The 27,612-nt window shown below is 42.6% G+C and overlaps 1 long non-coding RNA gene across 2 annotated transcripts in view; it reads left to right on the plus strand.

The window, feature by feature from the left end:
* LOC144825279 (uncharacterized) overlaps positions 1-27,612 on the plus strand; it is a 79,599-nt gene that overhangs the window by 33,408 nt on the left and 18,579 nt on the right. Inside the window, exon 3 of one of the 2 annotated variants that reach the window (XR_013609375.1) lies at positions 1,669-1,780. The exons of the other annotated variant lie outside the window; for it this stretch is intronic. This is a non-coding gene — a long non-coding RNA (uncharacterized LOC144825279). The remainder of the gene's footprint in view (positions 1-1,668; positions 1,781-27,612) is intronic. 2 annotated transcript variants of the gene reach the window in all.

Raw genomic sequence — 27,612 nt, forward strand, 5'->3', positions numbered from 1 at the left:
CGCCTGGTGACGCCTCCCGGCGTCACCAGGCACATTATGTTTTTTGCGATATACCCCAGTGGGTGCTGTTTGTTCCTTTGCTGTGCCATGGGGCAATTCTCTTGCCCAAGGCTGATTGCCCGGCTGCTCATCCGATTGCATTCCCACGGGCCTGTTTATGTCTGCCTGTGCTACAATTCCTATGGTGTTCTGGCGTAGCCTCTTCTTCTATCCAATTTGCTGCAAGCTTACTTGCCCATTAGTAGAATTTTTGATGCCAGCGTTCACAACCTTTAAGTAAGATCTTTCCAAGGGGTTGTGCTCTATGTGTGGCAGTGTCTGGGTGGAGCTTTCCTTTTTTAGGTCTCGCCTACGCAGCGCGCATGCGCTGATTAGGAGAGAGACCTTTAGCTATCGGCACAGGTTTGGGGGCAAAAACGTGCATGCGTTGCATTGCATGCAATGGCAACGCATGCACGTCTGGCGATTCCATTGCTGAAGCGTGCGGCGCCATATGGTGGCGCCATATGGTCGCAATCATCGCACTTTGCAGTACGCTCCCGCAAGGGAATCGCGCAGGCCCCCTCCCCCTGCTGGCATACGATTGTGCTTGTTTTTCACCGCTTCTGCGTGGACATTCAGAGAACCACTTTCTTGCATAGATGTTAGTTACCATGGCGACGAGGAAGCAGGGTATTCGCCCAAGCGCAAGAAGTCGGAGGTGACGTAGTAACCCGGAACTTGATTGTTCAGAGCACCAGGCGGGAAGTAAGTGCGTTAGCAGTATCGTACGGTGGAAGAGAGGGGCGTGTTAGGTGAATCCTGGCTCCCTGGATTACCGCCCTACTTGATCATCAACAGTCGTAGTCGCTCAAGCAGACAGCATTGTTAGCTCACTACTAGCAGAATGGAGGCCTCTAACTCGAGTGGCTGTGGGAGCGGCGCGCAGGGGCCGGTAGTGACGCCCGCTGTGAGGGAGGCAGCACCGCCATGAGGGACTGAATCGGGCCCATATTGCAACCCCTGCACTGGAGACCCGCTCAGGGTCCACCGCAAACATGACGTCTGCTAGGAAAAGATACCCCCGAGCAGGTGAGCTGTGAGCGAGATTGACTTCCGGACAGGAAAGGGTGTACCTTCCGACCTGCCCCCTCCCCCTTGTGCTCTCTGCTTCTTTCTGTACCTCAGTCCTGAGGAACCGTATTGTTGTTAGTCCCTCTTCAAATTCAGGACCTCGACCAGTTCTGTATCATAATGTAAATCTATTAGGTTGACGTAGGTTATGGATGTTATTGTCCGCTTAACCCACCCTTCTGTTTCGTTTTACTACGCTGCTTACATCCTCATTTGGTAACCTCCATTTGCACTCTATTTTAAATGCGAAACCTCTCTAAATGTATTTTTCTTGTCAGCCAACCTCCATGTATTTTCTTTTTGAGAACCATCTTATGTTTCTTTCTCTTCAGTCACCATTAGTGGTGTACCTGCCTGCCTCTTCATACCTCCTCCCTTGACAGTGGTGTCACTATAAGCGGATTTTAGGATGGCACGCACTGGATCACAGATAAACAGATGAGGCACCTACAAAGGGCAATTGTAAGGAGTGTGTAAGCGTATTTATATATGCACGTGTTCTCAAATGTTAAAAGCTGACTATTTATGTCTCTTTATATCTTTTTATATATAAAGACATACACGAAGTGGATCACTGAAAGAATATCGACGGACAGAATATCGACCATCAAAAATATCGTTGAGAAAATATCGACAGTCAAAATATCGAGTTTCTATCTACAAACAGGTAAGTACAAAAATATCGAGTTAAAAATATAGTTTACAAAAATATAGTTGTAAAAAAATATCGTATTTACTAAAAACAGTGTTAAATTAAATTAATATTAATAATTAATTACTAAAATATACTTAAAATTACTTAAATTAACTTATAATAATTAAATAATTAATGAAAGTTAAATAAATATTTTTTAATTTCATATTTATTAAACATATATATATAGTAATAAAATATAATAAAATAGTACCCAAAAACTGAAAACTGACCCTGAACCCTAAAAATACCCCTTTACCCAAAAACTGAAAACTGACCCTGAACCCTAAAAATACCCCTTTACCCAAAAACTTAAAACTGACCCTGAACCCTAAAAATACCCCTTTACCCAAAAACTGAAAACTGACCCTGAACCCTAAAAATACCCCTTTGCCCAAAAACTGAAAACTGACCCTGAACCCTAAAAATACCCCTTTACCCAAAAACCCAAAACTGACCCTAAACCCTAAAAATACCCCTTTACCCAAAAACCCAAAACTGACCCTGAACCCTAAAAATACCCCTTTACCCAAAAACCCAAAACTGACCCTGAACCCTAAAAATACCCCTTTACCCAAAAACCCAAAACTGACCCTGAACCCTAAAAATAAAAACGATATTACTTCACTTACCTAAAAAACGATATTACTTCACTTACCTTAAAAACGATATTTTGGCTGTCGATATTCTGTCCTGTCGATATTTTCTCCAAACGATATTTTGGAGTCGATATTATGTCCAAACGATATTTTGGAGTCGATATTATGTCTGTGTACCACACGAAGTCATGTTTAAACGTTTTACACAGAATAGCTCCGCCTTAGTGTGTGTGTCAAGGCAAAATTCTGTGTTGCCACCAGGTACATGTAACAGATGTGCTGACGGGGCTCAAGATAGAGTATAGGATGAATCGAGATAGGACACCAGTCCCATCTGGGTCAACCCCCTCCCTCTGCCTCCCCCAGAGACGCCACTGTCTCGTGGTGTGTCAGTCACCCCAGACCGACCACCTGTGACTGCCGCTGAGGAATCCTCCGTGACCCTTCCTCTGCAGTCACCCTACCTCGAGAGCCTGCCTCTGGATGTCCCTTCTTTTTTTGCTCCTGCCTTCAGAGACATCTCTTGTGTGTCTGCATCAGGTGACCACTCCCGCCTCTTGGTGTACCTGCCTCCTCAACCCACCCCTCGTGTTTGCTTCCAGCTACCACCTCCACCATTATGTTCTGCCTCCCGACTCCTGTTTGTGTGCCTACCCATGTAGATCCCATCCCCCGTGTTCCTGCAGATCTCCCTTGTTTTGTACCTGCCTTTGCAGAATCCCCTGTTGTTCTTGCTTCACAGACCAACTTCTTCATGTGCCTGATTCTGTAGACACCTCTAGTATACCAGGCTTTACCGATTACCCCATTTGTGTACCTGTGTCCAGAGACCACCACATCATGATCCTGTCTCCATAGACCCCCTCTTGTGCCCTGATCTCGAGACCCCACCCTACACCTGTATTCATTCCTCCCGGATTGTCCCCTCAAGTGACTTCCTCTGAAGATCCCCACACCTCTTTTGCTAGACTGCAGATCCCTAATCCTACATTCTGTGTGCCAGCCTCATGGAGATTCCCTCTAATACCCTTTTACCCCCCCTGCCCTTAGTTACCTCCAGAAGGTTTTGTTTTCCAGTGCTGTTCTCATGAACTACCCACTAATGTTTCTGTCTCCATTGCATACTTCCCAATTTGCCCACCAAGCCTCCGTCCGCCTGCCATTAAACGTCATTATCAGCATGCCTTCCAGGTCACATATACAATTGCCCTGGCATATTAGCATTTTGAGTCTTCATGTGCTTTTCAATCCATGGGCATAATCCCTCAGGTCAGTGATTCTTAACCTTTTTGACTTTTGTTGACCATCTCTTGAACACTACTAGAAGCTGGGGGCTCCGGCCAATTCAACATCTTTGATTTGAATCTCAAAACAACACAAAAAAATACAGAAGCAAGAATCCATTAAACAAATACACAAATAATGGAATATTTTATTTAAATCTATAACAAAATATGTGAAAATCGAAACATCGTAATGGGAAGGGCGAAGCTTTTCTAAATGTTGTTTTGTTTCTAAAAGATAATGCTATATGCTAGACTCTTGCATATCACTTGTCACTTTTTTCTCCTCTTTCTTAGTACGTATTCAGTGTACTGTACTTGAAATATTGCCACAAATGAAGATAAGGATGCTTACTTTGTTTTAAGCTTCCAGTGTCAAATTCCTTCACGTTTACGGAGCATTTTAATATTTGAAATTGTCTCTTCTAAATTATTCTTTGTATGCACTTTTATTAATATGCTAATATTATTTGGTTTTACAAATAATCACAGACCCCTAGGGGTCCAAAGACTTCATGTTAAGAATCACGACTCAAGGGTTTGCACAGAGACTTAGGCCCAGTGTGTGTGTGGCGGAGTTGTTTATAAAAGTCATTAGACTCAATAAAATCAGATACCCGCAGCTCTGTAGCTATCGGGGACTGTAATTATTGACTTTTGAGTCTGACCTTAAAAAATGTGGTATAATATACAGATTTTGATGCTTCACATGCAAAATTCTACGCGCCCCTTTCTTTGCTTGACTTTCCCCGGTTATATTTCAGCAGGCTTAACCTGTGATTGAAATCCCCTTGGGTTGCGGGTGGCGTTTTCAGACCACCCCTCGACTGTCTAGCAAATAACATACATAAATTAGAAACAAAAGACAAGCTTTCTTTCTTATCTGCAAAAAGCATATAACAAATAAACCACTAAAAAAAGACACGCAGCCTTTCATCCTTATATCCGCACCTAGGTTGTCCTTTAAATGAAGGGTTAACACAATACAACAACCTTTTGTTTGTGCCTCCGCTGTAGCAAAATTTAAGCGTGCTCTTTTTTTCTCTGCTCCTCGTTAACATTTTACTTTTGAAAAAATAACCTATACAAAAAGAACACAGCATAAGGCTTAACAGCAATACAAAACCTATTTACTACTTGAAAACAAGGTTGCTCCCGCGGTGGGAAGCTTCCCATTCTGTGATTAAGGCCATTTCACTGAATCTTTACATTCCGAAAACAGACACAGATGCAAGTCACAAGAGCCATAGCGATTTTTAGAGCTATGCCAGTGTTCACTTTGAAAGCACATTGTTTACACATTACACAAGCATTGACATGACCAAGAGGTCTCGCCTTTGGGACCTTATAAGTGTTTAGTTATCTAGCACAATATCCTTGGTGCAACATCATCAAGTGTTGCATGGCTAAATACTTGTAAGGTCCCAAAGGCGAGACCTATTGGCTATGCCAATGCTTGTTGAATATGCTGCTGATTGCACTTTCGAGTCGATGGGTCTGCTTCCATTCAGGCAGGTGAGGTTTTTGGCTTTCCTTGCCTGGTTGGGAGTTCTTTGTTTTGCTTGAAACACCCTTTATGCTACTGGTTATTCCAAGCTCGGACTGGTTGGTCTCACTGTTTAATTCTTGCGCTGTTGTCACAGATTTGTTTTGCGTGGAATAGAGCAGCTTATTTTTCCTTTTGGTGTTTTTCAGTGATTTCCGCAGTTTTTTCTCTTATGTCTTTTGGAAAGCTGTTCCACAGCGCTCACTGTCATTTCTGTTGGCTCTCTTTCTTGAATTGGTTGCCCATCTTAAGTGCTTATGGCAGGGCAGGGCTGCTGTTATTGTTTTTGCTGACCATATATGCCCCTATGTTAGGGGCTCTGGGGTTCTCATGCTTGTTTGCTCTATAGGGACTGTTGTTCATCTAGTTTCCATTGTTGTATTGTCACCCTTTATATCGGATTCTTCTGTTTTGGGCCTTTTCCTGTTTTGTATGTTACTCGTCCAAGTTTCTCTGCAGTGGTTAATTACAGTTGATAGTAGTTCTGGCAGTGTTGTTAGCTTTTCAATGAAGGCTTGCTTGCATTGCGTGTGTTGCTAGTGGTTGCTTCAGCTCCTTTATGCTTATTTGCTCACTGATCTGATTTGGCATTGAGCATTTCCATCCCCTTCAATTGTCAGGACACTCTGTGCCAGCAAGTCAATTAGCTCCACTTGAATTTTTGATTGCCACATGAGCGTCTTAGCAGCCAACAGGAAATAATTGATGGTATTTAAAGTATGTTCTGGACCCTTCCCGTTGATTGGGCAAAGCTTGGGGAACAGTTTCCAAAGTGTGCAGTCCTTGTTGCCCTCCTTGATTTCCCCACCCTCAGTTGGGTTTTGCTGTCTGTTTCCATTAACGTAGAATCTATGAGTTGTTGCCTGGGTCCCTCTGTCGTCCCTGGGGCGTTCGGCTCTATGTCCACCACGCGGAGTGCGCTGAGTTGTTGTCGTGGCACCTTTCCACTTTTATTCATGGGGGTAGAATATTTGTCTAGATTTTGGGTCAACCACATTTGTGGTTTTGTCAAGGCCGTCAGGTTTCTGGTTTTTTTGGGAGATGTACGAGGGCCTTTATTATAAATTCCCACCTTTTTTTATTTGTTCCCGGTTTAGTTTCCCCCTGACCATTATACTCATTTAAGCTGTGCCCCTGTATCGGACATGCCAATTCTTGTGTCATGCTTTTGCCTCTTATGTCACCTTCATTTATTGTTGAAGAAATCTTGATGACCTCAATTGGTTGTATTAGTTCCTCTGGCATTCTCTGGTTGGAGGAGTTATGGAGATATTTTGGGAAGCTGCTGTTTTCCATTGCGGTGTCTGCAAACTTCACGATCTCTGCAATTGTTGATTCCACATAGCTGGGGTGGGCAGTACAGTCTGGGTGTATGCAAGTACCTCACACTGCTGCATGAGTTCTGGGCCAGCAGATCTTAAGTCCATCTTAGTATGCTCCAGTGCCTCATTAGTTTCTTGCAAAGTACTTGTGTATGAAGTTGTTTGTTTTGGGCAGGCTACATGCCTGGGATAGTATGCCCCTGGAGAAGTCTCAGGACGAGAGGGCAAGAAGGCAGAAATTTGCCTTGTGTTTTCATTGTTCTGCTCGAAGAGTTAGGAAACTAAGGAGCTAGCCACCAGGGGAGGAAATATAGGTCAGCAATAATCTGACACTCGTGCCTCTGAAATCGTCCAGCTTTGTCCTCCTTCAAGGGTTTTTACGATCCAGCCTGAACACCTGTTGGAGCCAGTTTATATTGACTGCGGAGCTTCCAACATCTGCATGGACATTCAATGGGCCTCAACCCACCACATTCTGGACTCCAAGAACAAAGTGCCAGTGACTGTAAAAGCTGTAGATGAAACTCTGGTGGCATTTGGCTTAGTAGTAGAAAAAACTCAACCTTTACCTCTCAGAATAACAGCCCATTATGAAAAATTCGTTTTCGACTTGAATTCTTCTCTTCGTTACCTTGTCATTTTGGGAAATAACTGGTTAGCTAGACCTAATCCTTACTTCAATAGATCAACCAAGACCTTGTTTTTGTGCTCTGAAATCTGTGTCTCCCACTGTGGTGCTAACCAACTTTCTTTTGAAACTCCTGAGGTTCAACTGCATAAGTCGAATCAATCTATTGCCCAACTCACTGAGATTCTTGAGACCTCCCATGAGTTATTAGATATGTTTCAAGAGTCTACAACTAAAGAACTACATATTCATCACCTCTTTGACTGCATCATCCTACCTAATGCCATTGTTCCCAATGGCAAAGATGTTCCTTATCACTTTTGGAACAACAAGCACTGAGAGAATATCCGAGTGCTAACTTGGCAAATGGTGATAGCCCTCTTCAAATCCCCTGCTGGAGCTTCCTTACTGTTTTACGAAAGAAAGGGACATCTGAACTCCAGCCCGGTATTAAATTTAAATGTGTTCACTATCAAAGATCGTTACACTTTGCCACTTCTATCAGACATTTTGGAAGCTGTTCAAGGAGCTGAGGTCTTTCCCAAGTTAGACCTAAGGGGATCCTACCACTTGACCCAGATTTGATCAGGTGACGAATGATAAACAGCACTGAAAACACCCTTTTGGCATTTCGAGTATTGATAATTTGCCATTTAGTCTTTGTAATGCCCCTGCTGTTTTCCATTAGATTCATGAATGTAAACTTTTATGATCTGATCCTCCAGTGTATGGTTGTCTAACTAGAGGATATTCTGTTTTTTCTAAAGATCCTGCATATTACCCCTATCATGTCAAACCGGTCTTACAGAGTTTAGAGAAAACATATTGTCCAAAGCTGAAAAGGCTTGTTTGAAAATGATTCAGTAGCATATCTTGGTGATGAATTGTCAAAGGGAATTGACATGGGCAGCCACATCTTTTAAGCTATCCTTGACTGGCATATTCCTTCCTCAGTGAAAGAAACACAGAGTTTCCTTGGCTTGACAAACTATTACTTCTTCTCAAAGAAAGGTTCTCCAGTTGAAAAGAACTATTCAGTTCCGAAAAAGAAACTCCTAGCAATTAAGCAACATTAATGGAATGGAGAATTTGTTTACTGAAGGCTCAACATGGAGTGACTGTCCGTACTGATCATAGAAATCTTTCAAAATAGCTGATAAGCTTGCTGGGTCCTTTTCTTTCAACAATTTGATTTTTTTCCTTACTCATATTCCTGGATCCCAAAATGTAATCGCAGACTCATTGTCCAGGGGTTACCCTGAATATGAGAATTTTAAAACTTTGGAGAAGATCATTATTCCTCAGGTCTTCATTTCTGTCATAACTAGCATGTTCTTTGAATCAATCCGTCAAGAATCCAGATGATTCTGTTTACACAAAAAAATGATTGTATCCTCATATTGATGTAAATTAAACAAATGGTCTGATATTAGTGCAAAAAACGCTCTTTATTCTTACAAAACAATCACAAAGAAAAATATTACATCTAGGTCATGATGCGTTAGCCTCTGGACAGAGGTTAAATGGTTAGTGAAGATCCAATCAGGAAGAAGTTCCATGATTGCATCCTCATTTTGATGTAAATTAATCAAATGGTCTGATATTAGTGCAATAAAGGCTCTTTATGCCTACAAAACAATCACAAAGAAAAATATTACATCTAGGTCATGATGCGTTAGCCTCTGGACAGAGGTTGAAGGGTTAGTGAAAATCCAATCAGGAAGAAGTTCTAATGGCCTTCTCTTCACCAAGAAGTCATACCATTCCTTTGATACCTGTGAAATATGGGCCCAGAACAAATCTGAAGACACTAAAATGCACAGTTACTACTGTCTTCTGAAATTTCTTCCAACCTTTGGAGGGTTCTTTCTACTTCCTAATCCTTAGCCTGTGATTTGTTGCCCCTTCTTTTTCTGTCGAGTCTGCCAGCGCCAGGATGCCTCTCGAGGTGATAGCGCGCTCTATAAGTGAAATAATAAATAAATAATATTGTAAAACTACCCCATCTGAAAACCGTACCTTGATCATGGTTAGTTACTATAGATTCCCTCACTCAAACGGCTCATTCTCCCGCTCTTCCTAAATTACCAACTACTTCAGAACTGGTTGAAGTGTTGTATTCTGATATAGTTCGCTGTTAGGGATTACCTCAAAAAATGTTTTGGGATCTTGACCTTCAATATGATTGTTTCCCCCTGCCTCTGGTCCGCTCACTCCCTTATCTCATTCTCCCTTGCCCTAGCCCCTGATGCTAAGCCTCCACTCCGTAAGAACATTTGGGTCAGGAAATGGGGCAAAGCTGACATGCCTTCCTTTTGCTCGTCTTTGGCTAAGACCAGCCCTGACCTCGCAGGCCTCACTGCCCCTGCTCAGCTGGCAACCATCAACAACTGGCTGACTCAATCAGGCAATGAATTCGCTCCCCTGAGACGGGTTACGGTTAAAAGGGCTCACGCAGCCAACAGATGGTTTAACTCAGACCTTAAGGCAAAAAAGCTAGCCGCGCGGAGAGCTGAGCGAGCTTGGAGGAGAGCTTATTGCCCTACACTGAAAATCGCATACCTCTCTGCTCTCCAGACCTACAAAAAAGCCATTCTTGAGTCCAAGACAGTTTTCTACACTAACAGGATATTATCGGCCGAATCCCAGTCCAAAGAAATCTTTGCCACGGTGCACGAATTAGCTTCATCCAACAGAGCCACGGCCACGATCCCCCCTTCTCAACATCTATGCAACTCGCTCAACGAATTCTTTCTTAAGAAGGTTGCAAAAATCAAAATTAATATACCCCCTCCCTCACCAACATTCGTTCACCCCTCTCCCCCTCCCGCTGCCTCTAAACTGACCATTATCCCTCCACTGACCATGGACTCTCTTCCCCCGTTGCTCCAACGGGTAAAATCTGGCTCTCCTCTGGACTTCGGCCCTGCTCACGTTCTTAGAGAGATCTACCTAAATTGTCCTGTCCCCCCTCACACTCCTTAACGACTCGCTTAGCAACGGTGTTGTCCCCAACTTCCACAAAGCAGCGGTCGTTATTCCAATCCTGAAAAAACCTGGTGTTGATCCTTCATCCCCTTCCAATTACCGCCCCATTTCCCTGCTACCCTATTTGGGAAAGGTTTTGGAAACTCACGTCACCACCACCCTGAGTGCTCACGTGGAAGCAAATCACTGTCTCTCCCCCCGCCAGGCAGGCTTTCGACCGCTACACTCCACGGAGAAGGTAGTGATTTCGGTAATGGATGGACTTCGCGAGGGCATTGACACCAATCTCTCGCAGGCCCTTATCCTTCTGGACCTGTCCGCCGCCTTTGATACGGTGGACCATTCCACCCTTCTCACCCGTGTCAAGGCGGCGGGCATAGAGGGCTTAGCCCTCTCATGGCTTGAGTCCTTCCTATGTGACAGGGCTCAAGCGGTCCACCTTGCTGACTTCACTGCCGCCTCCCGCAAGGTGGAGTGTGGCGTCCCCCAGGGCTCATCACTTTCCCCCCTTTTGTTTAATCTATACATTTACCCCCTCATTTTTATGTTGCAGCAGCTAGAGGTCACGGTGTTCAACTACGCCGATGACCTCCAGCTAATCTTCAATCTCTCCCATTCCCCCTCGTCCGCTCAGAACGTTCAAACCGTTATGCTATTCATTCAGGACTGGATGAACTGCAACCACCTCAAGCTCAATCCAGACAAGACTGAGTTAGTCTTGACTGGAGGTGGTTGCAGTCCATGGTCCCCGTCATTTTGGCCCCCTTCACTTGGTGTTCCCCCACTCCCGGTCCCTAAAGTCAAGACCCTTGGGATTTTGCTTAACTCACAACTCTCTGTGCACTCCCAAGTTAGTTCGGTGGTATCCTCCTGCTTCTTTTCCCTCAGGATAATAAGGAAAATATCTCGCTTTTTCTCCCTCCCGGCGTTAAAGGTCATTATAATGGCTATGGTGCTTTCGCGCCTTGATTATGGAAACATAATCTACAACGGCGCGCCGGCCTACGCCATACATCGCTTGCAGCTAGTGCAGAATCAGGCCGCCCGCCTGATTCACGGATTGCTCAAATACCATCGAGCCACTCCATTGCTGAAGGCACTGCACTGGCTGCCTGTGAGAGAGCGATCCCTTTTCAAACTAGGCTGCCTCACTTTTCAGGCCAGGATGGGCACTGCCCCCGAGTTCATCAGCTCAGCCATCAGTCCTTACTTACCGGGCAGAGAACTCCGTTCAACCCACATGGCACTTCTGACCATCCCCCGCTTCAAGAAAAAGGAAGCTGGCGGGGTAAAATTTGCGGCCCTTGCACCAGTGTTCTGGAACTCCCTCCCCTTGGCCCTCCGTACTTCACCCTCTTATTTAGAGTTCCGGAAAAATCTGAAAACTTTTCTTTTTTCTAGTGCCTTTTCTACTTAATATGCCTTCTTCTGCTGCTATCTGCTGGTCGTAATCTTTAAAGCGCCATGAAACCGCTTGGTAAAAGCGCGCTCAATAAATCTTTTTAAATTCAAATTCAAATTCATGATTCCACGTTTTGAAAATCTCTACTTTCAAAACTTGAGGCATCTAAAGGGCATCAACTTCTGGTTTCCACCCTAAACAACTGGAAATCCATTTTGCCTGCAGCAAAGATTGCTAATAGTTATTCATAACTCCACTGGGTAGTCACTAACCCTGGGCATCGTTTGCATAGTAGCGCTACGCGTAGCTACGCGACGTGCACTTTGCACTGCTCAAGCTACGCGTAGCTAAGCAAACTGCGTAGTGCGGTAGGGAAAATGCTGTTCGCACTGATTGCACAGTGCCGGATGCTTGTCCACACTGTGCAATCATTGCAAACGGCATCTTGCACAGTGCAAGCGGTCGTTTTCTGCCGCTCGAGTAGATTTGTACTCGAGCGGTAGCTTTCTCAACGCGGACTGGTAGTTTCTCATCTTGAGCGTTCGCGAGCATAAGCGACCACTTGCAATGAGAACCCTGATCTCCCCGCGTTGAGAATCTCACCGGGAGGTTTATTTTCAACGCTCGCGATCGGCAACTTGATGTTGCTGATCGCAAGCGAGTCTCGTCGAGGTGGTGTTTGCTCGCTCGCGGTCGCCAACTTGACGTTGAGAACCGCTAGAGTGCAAAAAATGCCTGCTACGCGTTTTTGCACTGTGCTACGTGCAATTCGCGTAGCGCATAGTTGTGCAAACAACGCACACTCCTTGAGCGTAGCGTAGTTTTCCTCCCAAGCCTACTAGTCACCCTTCTCCTTCGGCGGCAGCCTTCCAGCCATGGCCTCAGGCCCGCAGCACTTCTCCACAAGTGAGGAAGCAACAGCCTCCTCACTAAAGCAGCATCCAGATCGTGCGATGGGTTATCTGGCAAGTTTCTCAGCATGTTGGCTTTAAACAATGCTGCATGCAGTGGAATGTGTGCATGGTTTCTCCACATATGTATGTTTATATTAAGAATTATATTTATGTTTTTTTTTACATGCACATACAATTTCCTTGTTAAAATTGTTTTCCCAACCTGAGATGGCTGAACATTTTTGGAACTCTGTTATGTCCTACTCTCCACTATAAAAGGAGTAAGTCCAGTTGTGTCGCCATTGTTCCTGAATCATTACTTGCTCACTGGGTTTCATAGATTCTCTGTTCTCTCCAGTTTCTGTTGTTATTTCGCAACTTGTGCTCTGTTGCTTGGTGTGGTCAGCTAAGGGTTTGTTCTGGTCTACATTTTTTCACCTTCTTGCTGGAATATTTTCTGGAGCATTGCTAGACTTCTTGTTTATGTGCTATAACAGAGTAAAATATTTTAAATGATGGAGTTGTAGTTTATTAAAGTCACTCACACAGTAGTTTTAGTTGAGGTAGGCTAGGTGATATCTTACCTGCATAAAAAGACCCGGAGCACTTACAGCTTTGTACACTTTGGTCCCATTATCAGCAAAGAATTGATGACTTGTGTATCGTATTATTTACTGTTCAATAAGAGGTCTTTAGATCTTTTTCCTTATAGGGATTTCTTTCCTACTGTGTGTGAGAAGCATGCATAGTGAGTTGTGACAGGTGCAATGTTTCTGCATGCTTCTAGGTATATAGTGCTAGAGAGTTCAAGAGGAAGCCTAAACATTGTGGGCCCGGTCCACAAAAGTAATCTGAGACAAAATCCTAACTTTACAACTTTCGGCATTCACAAAAGGCATTTAGGAGTAGTAAAGTTTGGATTCCTAACTTTACTACTCCTAAACTGAGACAAAATCCTAACTTTATGTCTTTCAGTATTAACAAAAGGCATTTAGGAGTAGTAAAGTTAGGAATCCGACTTTACTACTCCTAAATGCCTTTTGTGAATACCAAAAGTTGTAAAGTTAGGATTTTGTCTCAGATTTCTTTTGTGAATCGGGCTCTGTAGCTCTGAGTAGGAGACAGGGAAGCTATGTGGCCTAAAGGCCAGAACTGCCAACTTTGAAACTGGAGAGCCAGGTTCGAGTCCCAGCATCGCCTCAACATCCTGTGAATCTGGACAAAACACCCAATGTGTTTGTGCCTTAAAAACATGAATCTGACCTTGTGTAAGGTAATCTGGTGCTCATGTAAGGCCCTGTAATTAATTTAGGCCAAGTTCATGTTACATAAAATTAGACAAAAATGACATGAATTGATATATTTGGAACATTTGACTGCAAGTCAGAGGAGATGATGGGGTTGATCTTGCATAGAAGTATTTGTTGAATGTAATGGAATGGTATGGAAGATACCAGTGAGTCAGTTCTTCTTGGCTCTTTTGTGAGAATGTGAGGCATGCCCTGCTATGAGAAAACCATACAGAGCTTTTGCCCTTCCTCCCAGCACAGCAGGAGGAAGATTTCCTTTGGAGAGGACCCTGAACACTTTGGGGTTTGTCTGCAAGATCGGAACGCCAGAACCTTTGCCTGGATAGTCTAGCATTAGGCTAAGTCCACCACCGGTGGTAACATTACCTGGAGCTACCATGGTCCCTGCTTGTCTTCAAGAGAAGGAAAGTGCAGAAGAAGGAGAGGAGCCAGGGGAACATAAATCTGATGACTCCAGGCATTAGGCCGGTGACTTGTTGTGGATCTTCACTGACAGGGCTTCCATCCTTGGTGGAAGGGAGACAGCAACCCAGGCATTGTTTTGGCCCTCCCTGAAGCAGGTACAGGTGAGCCCTTAGAGAGAGATGACATCCCCACTGACTCACAAATCCTATGCTGTCTCGCTGTTGACTATCTGCAGTTCTAAAAGATGTAGCGCATATCCAGTGATACATCTTCCTGCAGATTCCTCAATTTATGAATAACCCTCCAGGCAGCAGACTGGCTCTGAAATTTGCCCAGTAATAGCTCTCCAACGCTGCCTTGAGTGATTCAACCCACCGAATATGATGATATCAGAACGTATTAGGCATCAATCAGTGTGCTGGCAACAGGTCCTCTTTTTCTGTGCCTCTTTGATGTGGGTCCAGATGCGTCTTGGTGTTTCACCAAGAAAATCCTTCTGCATTTTGACAGAGACAAGGTCAAATGTCTCCTCCAAACAGTGTCAGATTTTAAACTCTGTCACAGATGTGCAAGAAGATGCCCTTGTAGGACCAATACAACATCTGTATTTGCTGTTTAGGCCCAGAGCACAATTCCACAGCCTGAGATTTCTGTGCTTTGATGCCCCCAAAAGGCATCCAGGAGCAAGCTATTTTTGGCCAAGGCCCGCAGAGATACTCCAAAGCATTCCCTGTCATGATATGTGGTCTGAACTCACCTCTTTCCATTTGGTGGGCACCTGAAGGCAATACTCTGAAGTGTCAGGTGGCACATGCATTTAGAGGAATTGCATGCAGCGCTTTAATGCAACTTGGAGAGTGGCTTTTCATTTTCTCCTGATGCACTGCATACAATAAAGGAAAATCTGTGTCTCAGGAAGCAATATGGAATCTCATGGGCATTGCAAGGTCACATTTTGAAATTACTGATTATAAGTTCCTTGTAGCCCAGAATACCCTTGATATGCTATCAGGATCCATTTTTGCTGCAGCCAGGACCGTGTTGCCAGAGTTATGGAAAACCATGAAGAATGTTTGTTAATTGTGATCACCTTTAGAACCAGCGAAAGTTTGAATTAAATACAGAGACATAGTCTTAGGTATCAGTCATATTGTGGAGACAAATTCTATTTGTTAAAGTACTGTTTCAGAGCTATCATTTAGGGATTATAAACTCTTATTTACTTGCATTCCTTGTTTTTCGACTTGAAGAGCAGAAAGGCTATTCATGACTTCTGAGACTTTGAAGTTTCAAAAAATAAGTTTATTAAAAGTATGTCAAAAGAGAAAAGATAAGATATTCAAATAACAAAGTATCGTAAATGAACATTATAGAGCATATTATTAATGGTACATAGGCAAATAATTGCATTAAAGGAGAAGAACCATGACAAAAAATCTAAAAATGGTATAAGGAGAAGACAAGCAAATATAGAACACAATAATTTTGCAAAAAGAACAAATCTGTAATATATCAAGTAAAAGTTAGAAAATAGCTAGAATAAATAAGTTAAGGAGGCTGAGCAACTTCCTGAACATATGGTATTGAAGCAAAGGATTTTTAGCATTATCATCTAAAAATGCTGTACCTGGAGACCATAGAAGTAGTCTTTTGTGTTTCAAGGACATCGGAAAAACAAAAATTGTTTCAAGTCTGTGATTATGGCAGACGGAATACCACCAAGCTAAATATGAGAGTTTAGAAGGATCCTTCCAGTTTTTTGTAATCAGCTGGAAAGCAGCAGCAACTAACAAATCAATAATTTGTGTTAGAACTACTGGTTTGTTCCAGCTAGGAGAGAGACTGCCTAAAAAAATATTAACAAATGTAAAGGGAACCCTTGTCTTAAAAATGGCATTGATTTGAGTCCAAACTGAATTCCAAAAATGCATAACATGAGAGCATGAAAAAAGTAAGAGATGAAGATCTGCCTGCGAAGATGAGCAAGACCAACACGTGTTTGGAGTATCTGTATGCAATTTATGTAGGAAAGCTGGTGTTAACAATATCCTATTGTAGATGAAAAAAGAGTGTGTGTGCTACTAGCTGCTCTGTATAAGCTTCTAATCTTCAACCAAATTTTATCCCAAATGGATATGGGCCAGTGTGTGTCTAAATCAATCTCCCAGGAAGTTTTAACCTTTGTTTTAGTTCTTGGTAAGGAAAGGGGATAATAGATAAGGGTTAAGGGTGGAAGCTTTAGGTGATCTGGATAAAATATTTGGCCAAGCATGATCAGGTATTAGGGAGGGATGAGGTAAGGATTTAAAATATAAGTAGGAATCTAATATGGCTGAGCATACAGTTGAGGAATTAAGTGAAAATGAAACAGGGAAGTGAAAAAGAGAACAAGCTTTAGAGAAATACGTCATTGTCAAATAATTGATATACCCATAAAATGCCTTTGTTTCTCCAAGATTTCCAATAGATCGGTTTGTTCTTAATGCAAATAAAGTTGTTATGCCAGAGAGTGGAATTGAGAAAAGTATGAAAATCATGTGGTTCAATATGAAGAAGTTAATTTAGATTATTACACGAGTATTTAATGATTGGAGTATGGAGACTTTGCGGTTTCCTCGTAAAAGATAAATATTCTTGAAAAGAAAACGGGGAAACAAAGGAATTTTCTAAATCAATCCATAAAGGTAAATCTGAAGAGGGAGTAGATAACCATTTGAAGACATGTTTCAAAAGAAAAGCTTTCTGATATTTAGGAAAATCAGGGAAACAAACACCTCCTTCAGACTTCGGCCGCGATAACTTTAGTAGGGACATTCTAGGTTTTTTGTTTAGCCATAGAAAGGAGATAAGAATGGAATTAATTTTGTGGAACCACTTCATAGGTATAGAAATTGGAATATTAGAGAGAAGATAGAGGATGATAGCTGTCAACATTGTTTTAATGGTGTCAAGCCTTCCCCACCATGAGAGATATAACGGATGCCATTTGGTTGTAAGGGAGCTAAGCTTCTCAATGCATTTATTGAAATCAATTGAGATCGATGAATTAATAGAGGAGGTGAACTAAACACCAAGATATTTTATGTGAAGGGGATTCCAAGTGAAATTGGATAAGGAGAAGTCTTCTTTGAAAGTATGTTTAGTTAATGGCAAAATTTCACACTTATCATTAATTAACTTGTAACCGGAGACTAAGGAATATGATTTAACCTCCTTCAAGAAGGCTGGTAAGGAATCTTGAAATTGGGAAAGGAACAAGAGAATATCATCAGCGTAGGCAGCTAATTTAATTTGAAAGGAATTAGAGGTATAACCTGTAATGGAAGGGTTCTGTCGTATTTTAGACAAGAAGGGCTCTAAGGCTAAATTAAAGAGGAAAGAAGATGAGGGACATCCTTTTCTTACTCCCCTATGAAGAGAAAAGTAGGAGGAAGTAATACCATTGGCAAAAATGGCTGCTTTAGGCCCGAGTAAAGAAAAGAGATCAAAGAAATGATTTTTGGGCCAAAACCGAACCATTTTAGGATCTGAAAAATATAAGGCCAGTGTACTCTATTAAAAGCCTTCTCGGCATCTAAAACAATGGCAGCAAAGGGTTCTGTTAGTTTTAGTGATTTGGAGATGATATAAAAAAATAAGCAGGTATTGTCATTAATAGATCGAGCTTTGACGAAGCCCGATTGTTCCTTACCAAAAAGATAAGGCAAAAAAGATTCTAAACGGAAAGCTAATGACTTTGAATTTTTTTTATACTCTATGTTGACCAGGGAAATGGGTTGATCATTTTTACAATAGCAAAGATCTTTCCCTTCCTTTGGAATAAGACAAATTAAAGCATCCATACAAGTTCCAGAGAATTATCAGAAGAGAGAAAAGAGGAGATTAAAGAATGTAGCATGGGAATTATAATTTGGGCGAAGTGTAACCAAATTCTACAGTGAAACCGTCAGGTCCAGGGGCCTTGTCTTTTTTAAGAGATTTAAGGGCATTAAGTAAGTCCGTCCGAGTCAAGTCAGTTTCAAGGAGATCAAAGTGTATAGGTAAAGAAGAGGGTTTGCGAATTGAGGAGAGATAGAGGGAAATGTCATCGTCAGTAGGATAAGCCTCAGGAGTGTAAAGTTGTTCATAGAATTGAACCAATTCTTGAAGGATATCAGAATCTTTGTGTTTAGATATATTAGTATCCGATAACATGGATTCAATATGAAATGTATTCTGTTTGTTTTTTAAATAATTGGCTAACAATTTACTGGATTTTCTCTGACCACCATATAATTTGGTGCTAGTTTTGAAGAGAAACAAAGAGGCAGCATTAGTTGTGTCTTTATTATATTGAATCTTGGCATTAATGAGGTCAGTTAGACAGTTTTTCAATTTGGAAGTGTAGTAAGTATGGTCCAGAGTCTTAATTTTCAAAAGAAGTTCCTTATTTAAACTCCGGGCGGCTTTCCGTTTAGTAGAAGTATATCGAATGATAAAGTCACGAGCAGAAGCTTTAAAGGCTTCCCAAATTATATAAAAGGGTAAATTATCAGAATTATTTAGAAGAAAATATTATTTGAAAAAGGAAATAACGGAAGTATTGAACTGAGGGTCTAGAAGCAGGGAGTTGTTAAAGCGCCATCTCCTGGTAAGATCAGGGTTGGGTAATAGGTCCAGTAAAATGGAAACAAAGGCATGGTCGGAAATAAGTATAAGGCCTATGTCCGCAGAGATAAGAGACTGGAATATATTGTGTGATGTGAAAAAATAATCAATTCTGGATTGGGTGTGATGAGGTGAAAAGTAAAAAGTATATTCTTGTGAGGACGGGTTACATAATCTCCATGCATCAGATAAATGTAATTGTTTGATAGTTTGTATGAATGTTTTATGTGCTTTAGTGGGGATAAAAGGTGTTGTGGATTTCCGATCTTAAAAAGGATCAAAGACTTGATTGCAGTCTCCAGCCGAAATCACATTATTATCAAAATACTGTGATATCAATTAATTTAAGTGGGACCAAAAAGAAACATCTACAGAGGTAGGGGCATACACATTAAAAAGAGACAGAGAGACACCATCAATCTCCAACTTGGTATATAGCCATCTACCTTCTTCATTTCTCTCTTGCGAAATGAGGGAAGTTTTCAATGATTTGTGAATAAGAGTGTTGACGACACCATTGCGTTTGCCATCTCCAGGTGAGTAGAAGAGTTCACCAACCCAATTTTTCTTAAGTTTTAGGGATTCAAACTCAGTGAGGTGGGTTTCTTGCAGCAAAACAATTTTGGCATCCAATTTAGCTAAATAACAAAATACCCTTTGTCTTTTAATAGGGGAATTTAAACATTTAACATTCCATGTAAATATCTTTAAAACCATCAATCAAAGAAATTGAATAAATAATACAACAAATCAACCTTAATGCGAGTACCATTTAGATGTGAATGAAATGCAAATATATGCAACTAAAATTTGAAACTTAAAAAAGTTTAAAAAGAGGAAAAAGGGAGGGAAGAGAAAACTTGTATGCAAAAAAGATTAAGATGAAAAAAGGAGAGTGATCGTAGATGTAAGAAAAAGCTAAAACGAGATGGAGTGAAGGAAAAAGGAGTGAAAGGAAAAGAAGAACTGCTATGAAGATGACAGATAGGACAATAGAAATGGCAATGAAAGGAGATAGGAAAGGAAAATGAAAAAGAAAGATGGAAATAAAAAGGAAAAATACATGTCAATGAGAAGAACAAAAATGACATACTTACAAATAATCCAAAACACATGTAAAAAAACAGGGAGAGATGAGGCCACATGGGAAGATGACGCAGTCTGACAGCAACCAGGGAGGCGGGAAGGAACAAAAACCGATGGATTACACAACACGTGGGAAATTACAATGACAGAAGAAGTCCTGTAAGGAAAAACAAAGAGGTTAACGAACATTCAAAACAAAACAACCAGGCTCGAAGGGAAGAGTATCAACCATGGAACCATAAATAAACTAACTACATTATCTGAGAAAAATAAGAACTTATGTACGTTAAGAACAAATGCATCTATTTTGGATACAATGTGGAAGATGAGGAAGTATCCATAGATTCATAGTGACAAGAGTTGAGAAAACGTTTCAGCTTTGTGGGATCCTCATATGCAGTAGTCTTATTATTGAGGGTCACCTTAAACAAACATGGATGAAAAAGTCCATAACGTGCTCCAAGAGAGCGAAGTTGTGGTCTCATTGCCAAAAAGTCTCTGCGTCTGTCAGCTGTAGGTTTTGAATAATCTTGAGAGAAGAATAAAGAGTTGCCATTCCATGTAACTCGATTAATTGCTCTGGTGTCTGAGAGAACCTTGAGCAAGTCAGTATACTCTAAAAAGTATAATATAACTCATCTTGGTTTCTTCGTGGAGAAAGAAGTCGCTGGTGAAGCAGGACCCAAACGGTGAGCACATTGGATGTTGAGCTGAAGATCCTGAATTAAATTAAGGATTTTAGGAAGAAAGGGTTTGAAGAAATTAATGGGGTCATAACCTTCTGAACCTTCTGCTTGTCCATAAATGAGAAGATTACTTTGTCTGTTCCTGTTTTCCAAGTTTTCAACTTATTTGTGGAGCGTCGACACTTGAGAGTGAAGGGCATCCATTTTACTGCAGGTAGATGAGAAAGATTTAATGCTCCGTTCCACTGTGGTAATTCTGCCCACCAGATTAGACTATCTAGCCATTAGAAGTTGAAGCTTAAAATTAGTCTCCTCAACAAATGGGCAGAAAGCTCTAATTTCTTCTAACAACAGATCCATAGAGACTGAAGATGATTGTTTGGGAGGAGAAGGAGAATCTTTTTTTAGTCGCGTGCTTGGCGTTTTACTCATACCAGAGGTAGCTCCATTGGTGGACACAGCAGCAGCCTTAGGCGAAGAATTTGTTGTATCTTCCATTGAAAGGCAGTTTGAGCGAAGTTTAGAGCGAAGTGGAAACTTGCAATCAAAAAACGATGTGTTGAATAAAACTTTAAGAGTTTTGCCCATACAAACAGATTAGAAGTAAAGTAAAACAATATAACAGAAGCAAGGGCAAGCAAGAAGGCAACGTATCCGCAGAAAGAGCGCGTTGAAAGAGAGGCACAACATTTTAAGGAATGCCCTTCAATGTATCAGCGTGAGAGGGCAGGAGGTGTCTCCACGTTTAAACATTTTACATGATGGTATCTCCAAAGTTATTCAAATACTGTGAAAAGCTAAAGAGAAAAGAAAAAGTTGCATGTAGTTGAGGAAAGACATTCTCTTCAGTGATATCAATTGAAACACCAAGTTGGAGAATAATATTCTCTACAGAAATATGGCAAAAAGAGGTTCCTGACAAAAATTAGAGGGGAGTATGCAATTTCCTATGATTTAATAGCAGAATGCAGTGAGCCATGGCTTGGCAGAGACAGAAACAGGCTCCAGCAAGTAAGATACGTGCTAAAAATACCTCAGAAGTGCAAGTCAAGATGGCGGCTGCATCCGAGCTGAGACCGCGATGAACCAGAAGTGATAAAAGTGCTGCTTGTAGTCAGCGGTCCCACTTCAAAGGGTTTTCACCCCGAGCGGCAGGCATATCGAAGTCCGTGCAAGCAATGTGAAGCGCGTCAGGTTCAGCTCCCTCTCCGTCGCCTCAGGAGCATCAGGGATCTGCCGCCATTCCCATTGGATGCTAGCCACGCCCCCTTGAAGTATTTTTTTCTTGATGCACATATTGTTTAAAGGTAGCAAAATTGGTATGGAAAGTGATTGCTTATTATCTAAGTGAACTTTATAATTCTAATGAAGCATTGTCACATTGCAGTTTAAAAAACCAATCTTGAATACATTTCTGAATCAGGGAGCCTATTGTTGTAAAACTGAAGGTAGTAAAAGAAGAATGATAGTTCCAAATAATTTTGACCCTAATTTCATGGATAATATTTATCGTTCAGTTCTTAGGAATTTGTAGAATTTCATTCTGGACTTAGACAAATGGAAACACTGAGATGTTCCTCAGGCATATTTTTCTAATAGAAAGTATTAGATCTTGTAGCAAGATTGTAATTACATATCTTTCTCTTGTCTTTAGATATCAACAATTAACCAGCTGAAGTCATTGCCCCGCTGATTGACAAGCCTTTGTTGTGGTATCCACTAGCTCTGTGTCCTCTTATCCCATTTCTCTTTTCCCCGGTTAACAATAATTTTTTTCTTGTGCATTGTTGGCTGTGGATTTAAAGACCTGTAACAATATAAATTCCTCCCATTAGATATAGAATACAAGGTTAATGGTTTCTGACATCCCCTTTGCCTTCAGCCAATGCTCCGGACAAGGAACGATTTCCATCATCCCTCAAAAATTGTCCTAGGAGGGACAAATCCTCTTCTTCCTGAAGGAAATTGTCCTGCTCACGGAATCGTTTAGAATCTCAATGCTGTTCCCTGATGACAGACACTTCCTTGTCAATGGATGAGCCTAGATAGCTCTACCTGCCAACCCAGCAGAGGTTGAGGTCTTCCTTGTATTAACCTTGTAAATGTGATCCCAATTCAAGCTGAGCCACAGTTGTCTGATTCAGCTTCTCCTCCAGAAGACAGCATTGCTTGAGACAATACCTTCAGCTCGTAAGGTCTGAGAACTTCAGCTCCTATGAGTATGTTCACCTTTCAGAGTTTTATACCTGAATAAGTTGGTCATTTGTTACTGTCCACCCTTTCTGCCTAAGTGGTTTGTGTCTTTCACATGGTCAAGTCCATTACCCTTACATTGTTCTTCCTTAATCATCAACCCACCAAACAGGAGGAGCAGCTGCCCGGACTGGACTCCAGACATGCTGTGTTTTTATAAATCTATTGCTCTCAGAAATACAGAATAAGTGATCAGTTTTATATGGGCTTCACTGTAGCAAAAAGGCTAAGGATGTGACCAAATTCACCGTTTGTAATTGGTTTATCGAAAAATCTGTTCCTTAGTCAAAAAGGACCCTTCCGAGAGCATTTGTGCCAACTCCGCCTGGGCCATGGCTGCTTCAACAGCTCTCACTTTCATCATCTGTGAAAGATGGAACAGTAGTGTTAGACGGGGACCCTGAGGGTCGGCCGAATACTGAGGGAGAGGTCCCCGATGAGGACCGTCTCCGGCGATCGTACAGACAGGTCACCTCCCTCCCCACAAATAGGCACCACACCAGGTTGAGTTCAATACTTTATATAAGGTTCGTAAGGCAAGGATATTGGCGATACGGGATATATCGGACCCGAGGGTCCTCTCACTTCTAGTCTCTGTAGGGAAAAGGGGGTAGCGGGACAGTCTTGGTACCGGGTCGGTACAGGAGGTGGCAAGAGGCGAGCTCACAATCCTCGAGCTGGAGAGTCTGCAAGTCGGGCCGCGGCAGCGCCAGCGGGCCCAGATGATGGTTTCACGAGACAGAGGGCCGCGGCAGCGCCAGCAGGCCAAGGCGATGGTTTCACGAGGCAGAGGGCCGCGGCAGCGCCAGCAGGCCAAGACGATGGGTTCACGAGGCAGAGGGCCGCGGCAGCGCCAGCAGGCCAAGACGATGGTTTCACGAGGCAGAGGGCCGCGGCAGCGCCAGCAGGCCAAGACGATGGTTTCACGAGGCAGAGGGCCGCGGCAGCGCCAGCAGGCCAAGACGATGGTTTCACGAGGCAGAGGGCCGCGGCAGCGCCAGCAGGCCAGTCACGGATGAGTTCTTCTCGGGGTCTCTCGACTCCAGGATACAACTGCCTTCCTGGTCTGGCCCTGCCCCAGTTATAGGTCTGGTCCCCTTTGATGTCCGGACCCTCGCGCCTGGGGGCCGGGAGGTCCGGGATGAGGGAGTCCAGACACCCAGCAGGGGGGTGGAGCCAGCGCCCAGGGCGGCCGGGGGTGATCAACACCTGGCGGAGGAGAGCCGTTGACGATTCCTTCTTCCATTGACTCGCCAAGTAGTCACTCTGCCTCCTGGGGGGAGGTTGGTGCCTCGATGTCGGGGCCGGCCGGGCCCAGGGTTAGGGTCGAGTTGAGGCCACGCGGCCTCGTGCTGTAGTACCCCAAAATGGCGGCTGGGCCGAGGTCGGGGTGCGGATGGTGACCCGGGCCAGCCGGGTCCGGAGCTGGTGTCTCGTGGTGGAGGGATTGCAGGTTACTTCGGGAGGTCGCCGGGGACTCTGGCTGGGGATTCAGGGAGAGCCAGGGTCCGGGCCCCGTTGCGGGGAGGGGGGACAGCCCGACCATGCGGCCTGTCCAACAAGTAGCTTGAAAGTGTCACTCTCTAGTTCTCTGGAAGTGGACCTGGCCTCATCGTTAAGGGAGGGCAGAGATCCTCTCACAGACATGTGCATTGTGTAATTGGTGCAACCTGTGGTTAGATGTCAGAGAGGTTCCTGGGAGCCCCATGACTTTCAGGGGGTGCATTGACTATGTGGCACCTCATACCTGTAGCACAATCAGTGGCCCCAACAGCTGATTGCCTCACACTTTCAAGTCTAATACTGCACAGGCACATAGGCTAAGGCATTCCCTCATTTGCATGGGCCTGTACACAGATGCAAAAAAGGGAATACCCCTTGTGATCACACTGCCGCACATTTTGTGGCAGGTCAATTTGTATTATAAAAGATGAGGGGCACAAAATGTGAGTGCAAGCATTTGTTGTGCCTCTGGACACCTTATGTAATATGTCCTCTAGTAGGGAGCGGTATTATCAAGCTACTTTATTACTTTGTGGAAGTGAGTGAGTCACTGGTGTCAAAGTGAAAGTATCTGAATGCTACATGTTTTTTGAGTGCTACATTATATAAGTAGTTGAGTTGCTCAAACACTGTTGCAAATGCACCCAGCCATACTATTGGACTGTACTTAGATATTCTGGTCACCAATAACCAGATGGAGATACTAACTAAATATATATTATGATGGGGAGAATTATTGCAATCCCAAAAACACTTTGCACACTGGTTTCATTCATTTCTTTTCATAGTCACGAACATAATTTAATAGAGAAAATGATCCGAAGTGTCTACGAATGCAATCTACCTTCACAAACCAATCAAGAAATGAAATGTTTTGGACACACAAAAGCAATTGAATGTAGACCTTCTATCAGCACCCAATAAACTGATTCAGAAGCAGAGACATCAAAAAGACCATTGTTTGGAAAAGAGATTCATATCTGATATTCCTCGAACTTTAGAGAGCTGAACATATTATTTTAAAAAGCTGTAAAGGATAAGATACACAGACTCACCAAGACTTGGAAGTTAAATATTTGTTAGAAGCATTGATGAATGTTGACAAGGTTAACTTAACAAATATATATCACCCCACCAACTCAGATTTACTTACTACCAATTTAAGTAACGGAATGCTACCTGATGTAAGTGGAAGAATGATTATAGCTGGTCACTTAAATATGGCACTAAACAGTGGCAAAATTAAGCAATAAAAATGTTTACTTTTTTTAAGATAGTAGATTTCTTAGGGGTAAGGGGCTGAATGATCGATGTGATAGAGATTACACCTCTTACTCTGCCAAGCACAACTGTTATTCTGTAATCATGGATGACACTATAAGAGTAAGCAATGGGAAGTATGATAAAGACCATGCACAAGACATTCTAAAACTGATACACATCAATACAACCTTTTCTACACTGGAGACTGAATGGCTCTTCTGAAAGAGCACATTTTAGTGAGCCATCTTTGCCAGGAAATTAAAGACTTTTTTTGTTAGAAATGAATCATCTATTCAGGATGTGAATACAGTGTGGTAATCTTTAAAATTATACCTTAGTTGTTTGCTAATTTCTTATAACTGTAAAAGAAACAAGCATTTGTGCTTCAACATCAACAGATCTTGATTATAAATGAAAGTGACTGGATGCTTTCATCCATGTAGGAATTCAGCTGTCTGTTCACACACTCATTTACCCATAATTCAAGAACCTAGGGCCAGATGTAGGTAAATCTATTTTACCGACTCATAAATACCCAATTTTACCGATTCAGTATTTATGAATCGGTAAAATAGAAGGAGGGAGATGTGGGTAAAATCTTAATTTGATTTACCGAATCTGTAAAAATCGGTATTTACCAAATCGGTAAATACCGATTCGGTAATGCCCATTGATTCCTATGGGCATTGAAGCCCATAGGAATCAATGGGCATTACCGAATCGGTATTTACCGATTCGGTAAATACCGATTCCAGCAGGGGGTGTCACTTTGACACCCTCTAGCACCCCAAATACAGGCATATGTGCCATGTGGCACACAGACATGCCCTAAGGGCATGTCTGTCTGTCACATGGCATAGGTGTGCATGCACACATGTGCATGCACACCTGGATTCGGTATTTTACCACCCAATTGGATTGGGTGGTAAAATACCGAATCTGAAAGGCCTTTGGGACTCAGAAGAGTCCCACCTACATCTGGAAGTTACCGAATCGGTAAAATTACCGATTCGGTATTTTACAGAATCTGCAAATTTACCGTTCGGTCAATTTACCGATTCAGTAGGGTCAAGGCCCCTACTTGCCAATTCCTAAATACCGGTCGGTAACGGCCGAAATCGGCCGTTACCGACCGGTATTTTGTCTCCTACATCTGGCCCCTAGTCACGTGCACTCATGCATCTATTCATCCACCCTTTGACTTGCAGTCATCTACAATACCACAAACACAAACTCAGCAACCAGTGTCGACACACATTTACTTATCAGTAGATCTTTTAGCTTTGCTGCCAGTTTGTAAGGGCTATAAAAATGTTCTGGGAGTGTGTGGCCACTAGGGATGTCATAGGGTTGTTGGTAGTGTGTGGCTGCTAATCTCTCAGGATTATGCAGCATGGTGAGTATTTGGTGTTTTGGTGTTTTTGGGGGTTCTTGCGAGTCCAGGGCAAGGAGTGCTCAGCGAGAGGGACAGTTGCTGGGCTAATTTCTTCTGGGGCAGTGCACAATAACTATGTATCAAGTTCCACTGCAGTTCATGTGGGAAATTTGGTCCAAGGGCAATGAGGGATTACTGTGCCCCAACTGTGACAATTGGAGTTTTTTCACACAAGGTGTGCTGGCAGCTGTTGGACCCGAGCTGAGTCCCAAGTACTCAGTACTCGACCAACAAGGAAATGTAGAATAACAGTCCTAGATGCCTCAGGGAGGTGGTGTAGGTTAAAAAGTTATAACTCAGCAAAACACACAATAAAAATAAATCAGTGTTGAATTTGTGAATTTGATTTTAAATAGAATGACTTCAATTGACACACAACTACATTCCAATAGGGCACAGTCATCCACAAACCTCTCCGCCCCTTCCAAAATTAGAATTCTGGGTAGGAAGTCGGTCAAGTTAAAGAATGTAAAGCCCCTTCCTCTTGTGGTTGTCATGGAGTGCACAGTGCCAAAACCCTTCCTATGGTATGTTACTGTGAGTACACAGTATAAAC

Source organism: Lissotriton helveticus, chromosome 3_1 (assembly GCF_964261635.1).
Source record: "Lissotriton helveticus chromosome 3_1, aLisHel1.1, whole genome shotgun sequence".
Lineage (NCBI taxonomy): Eukaryota > Metazoa > Chordata > Amphibia > Caudata > Salamandridae > Lissotriton > Lissotriton helveticus.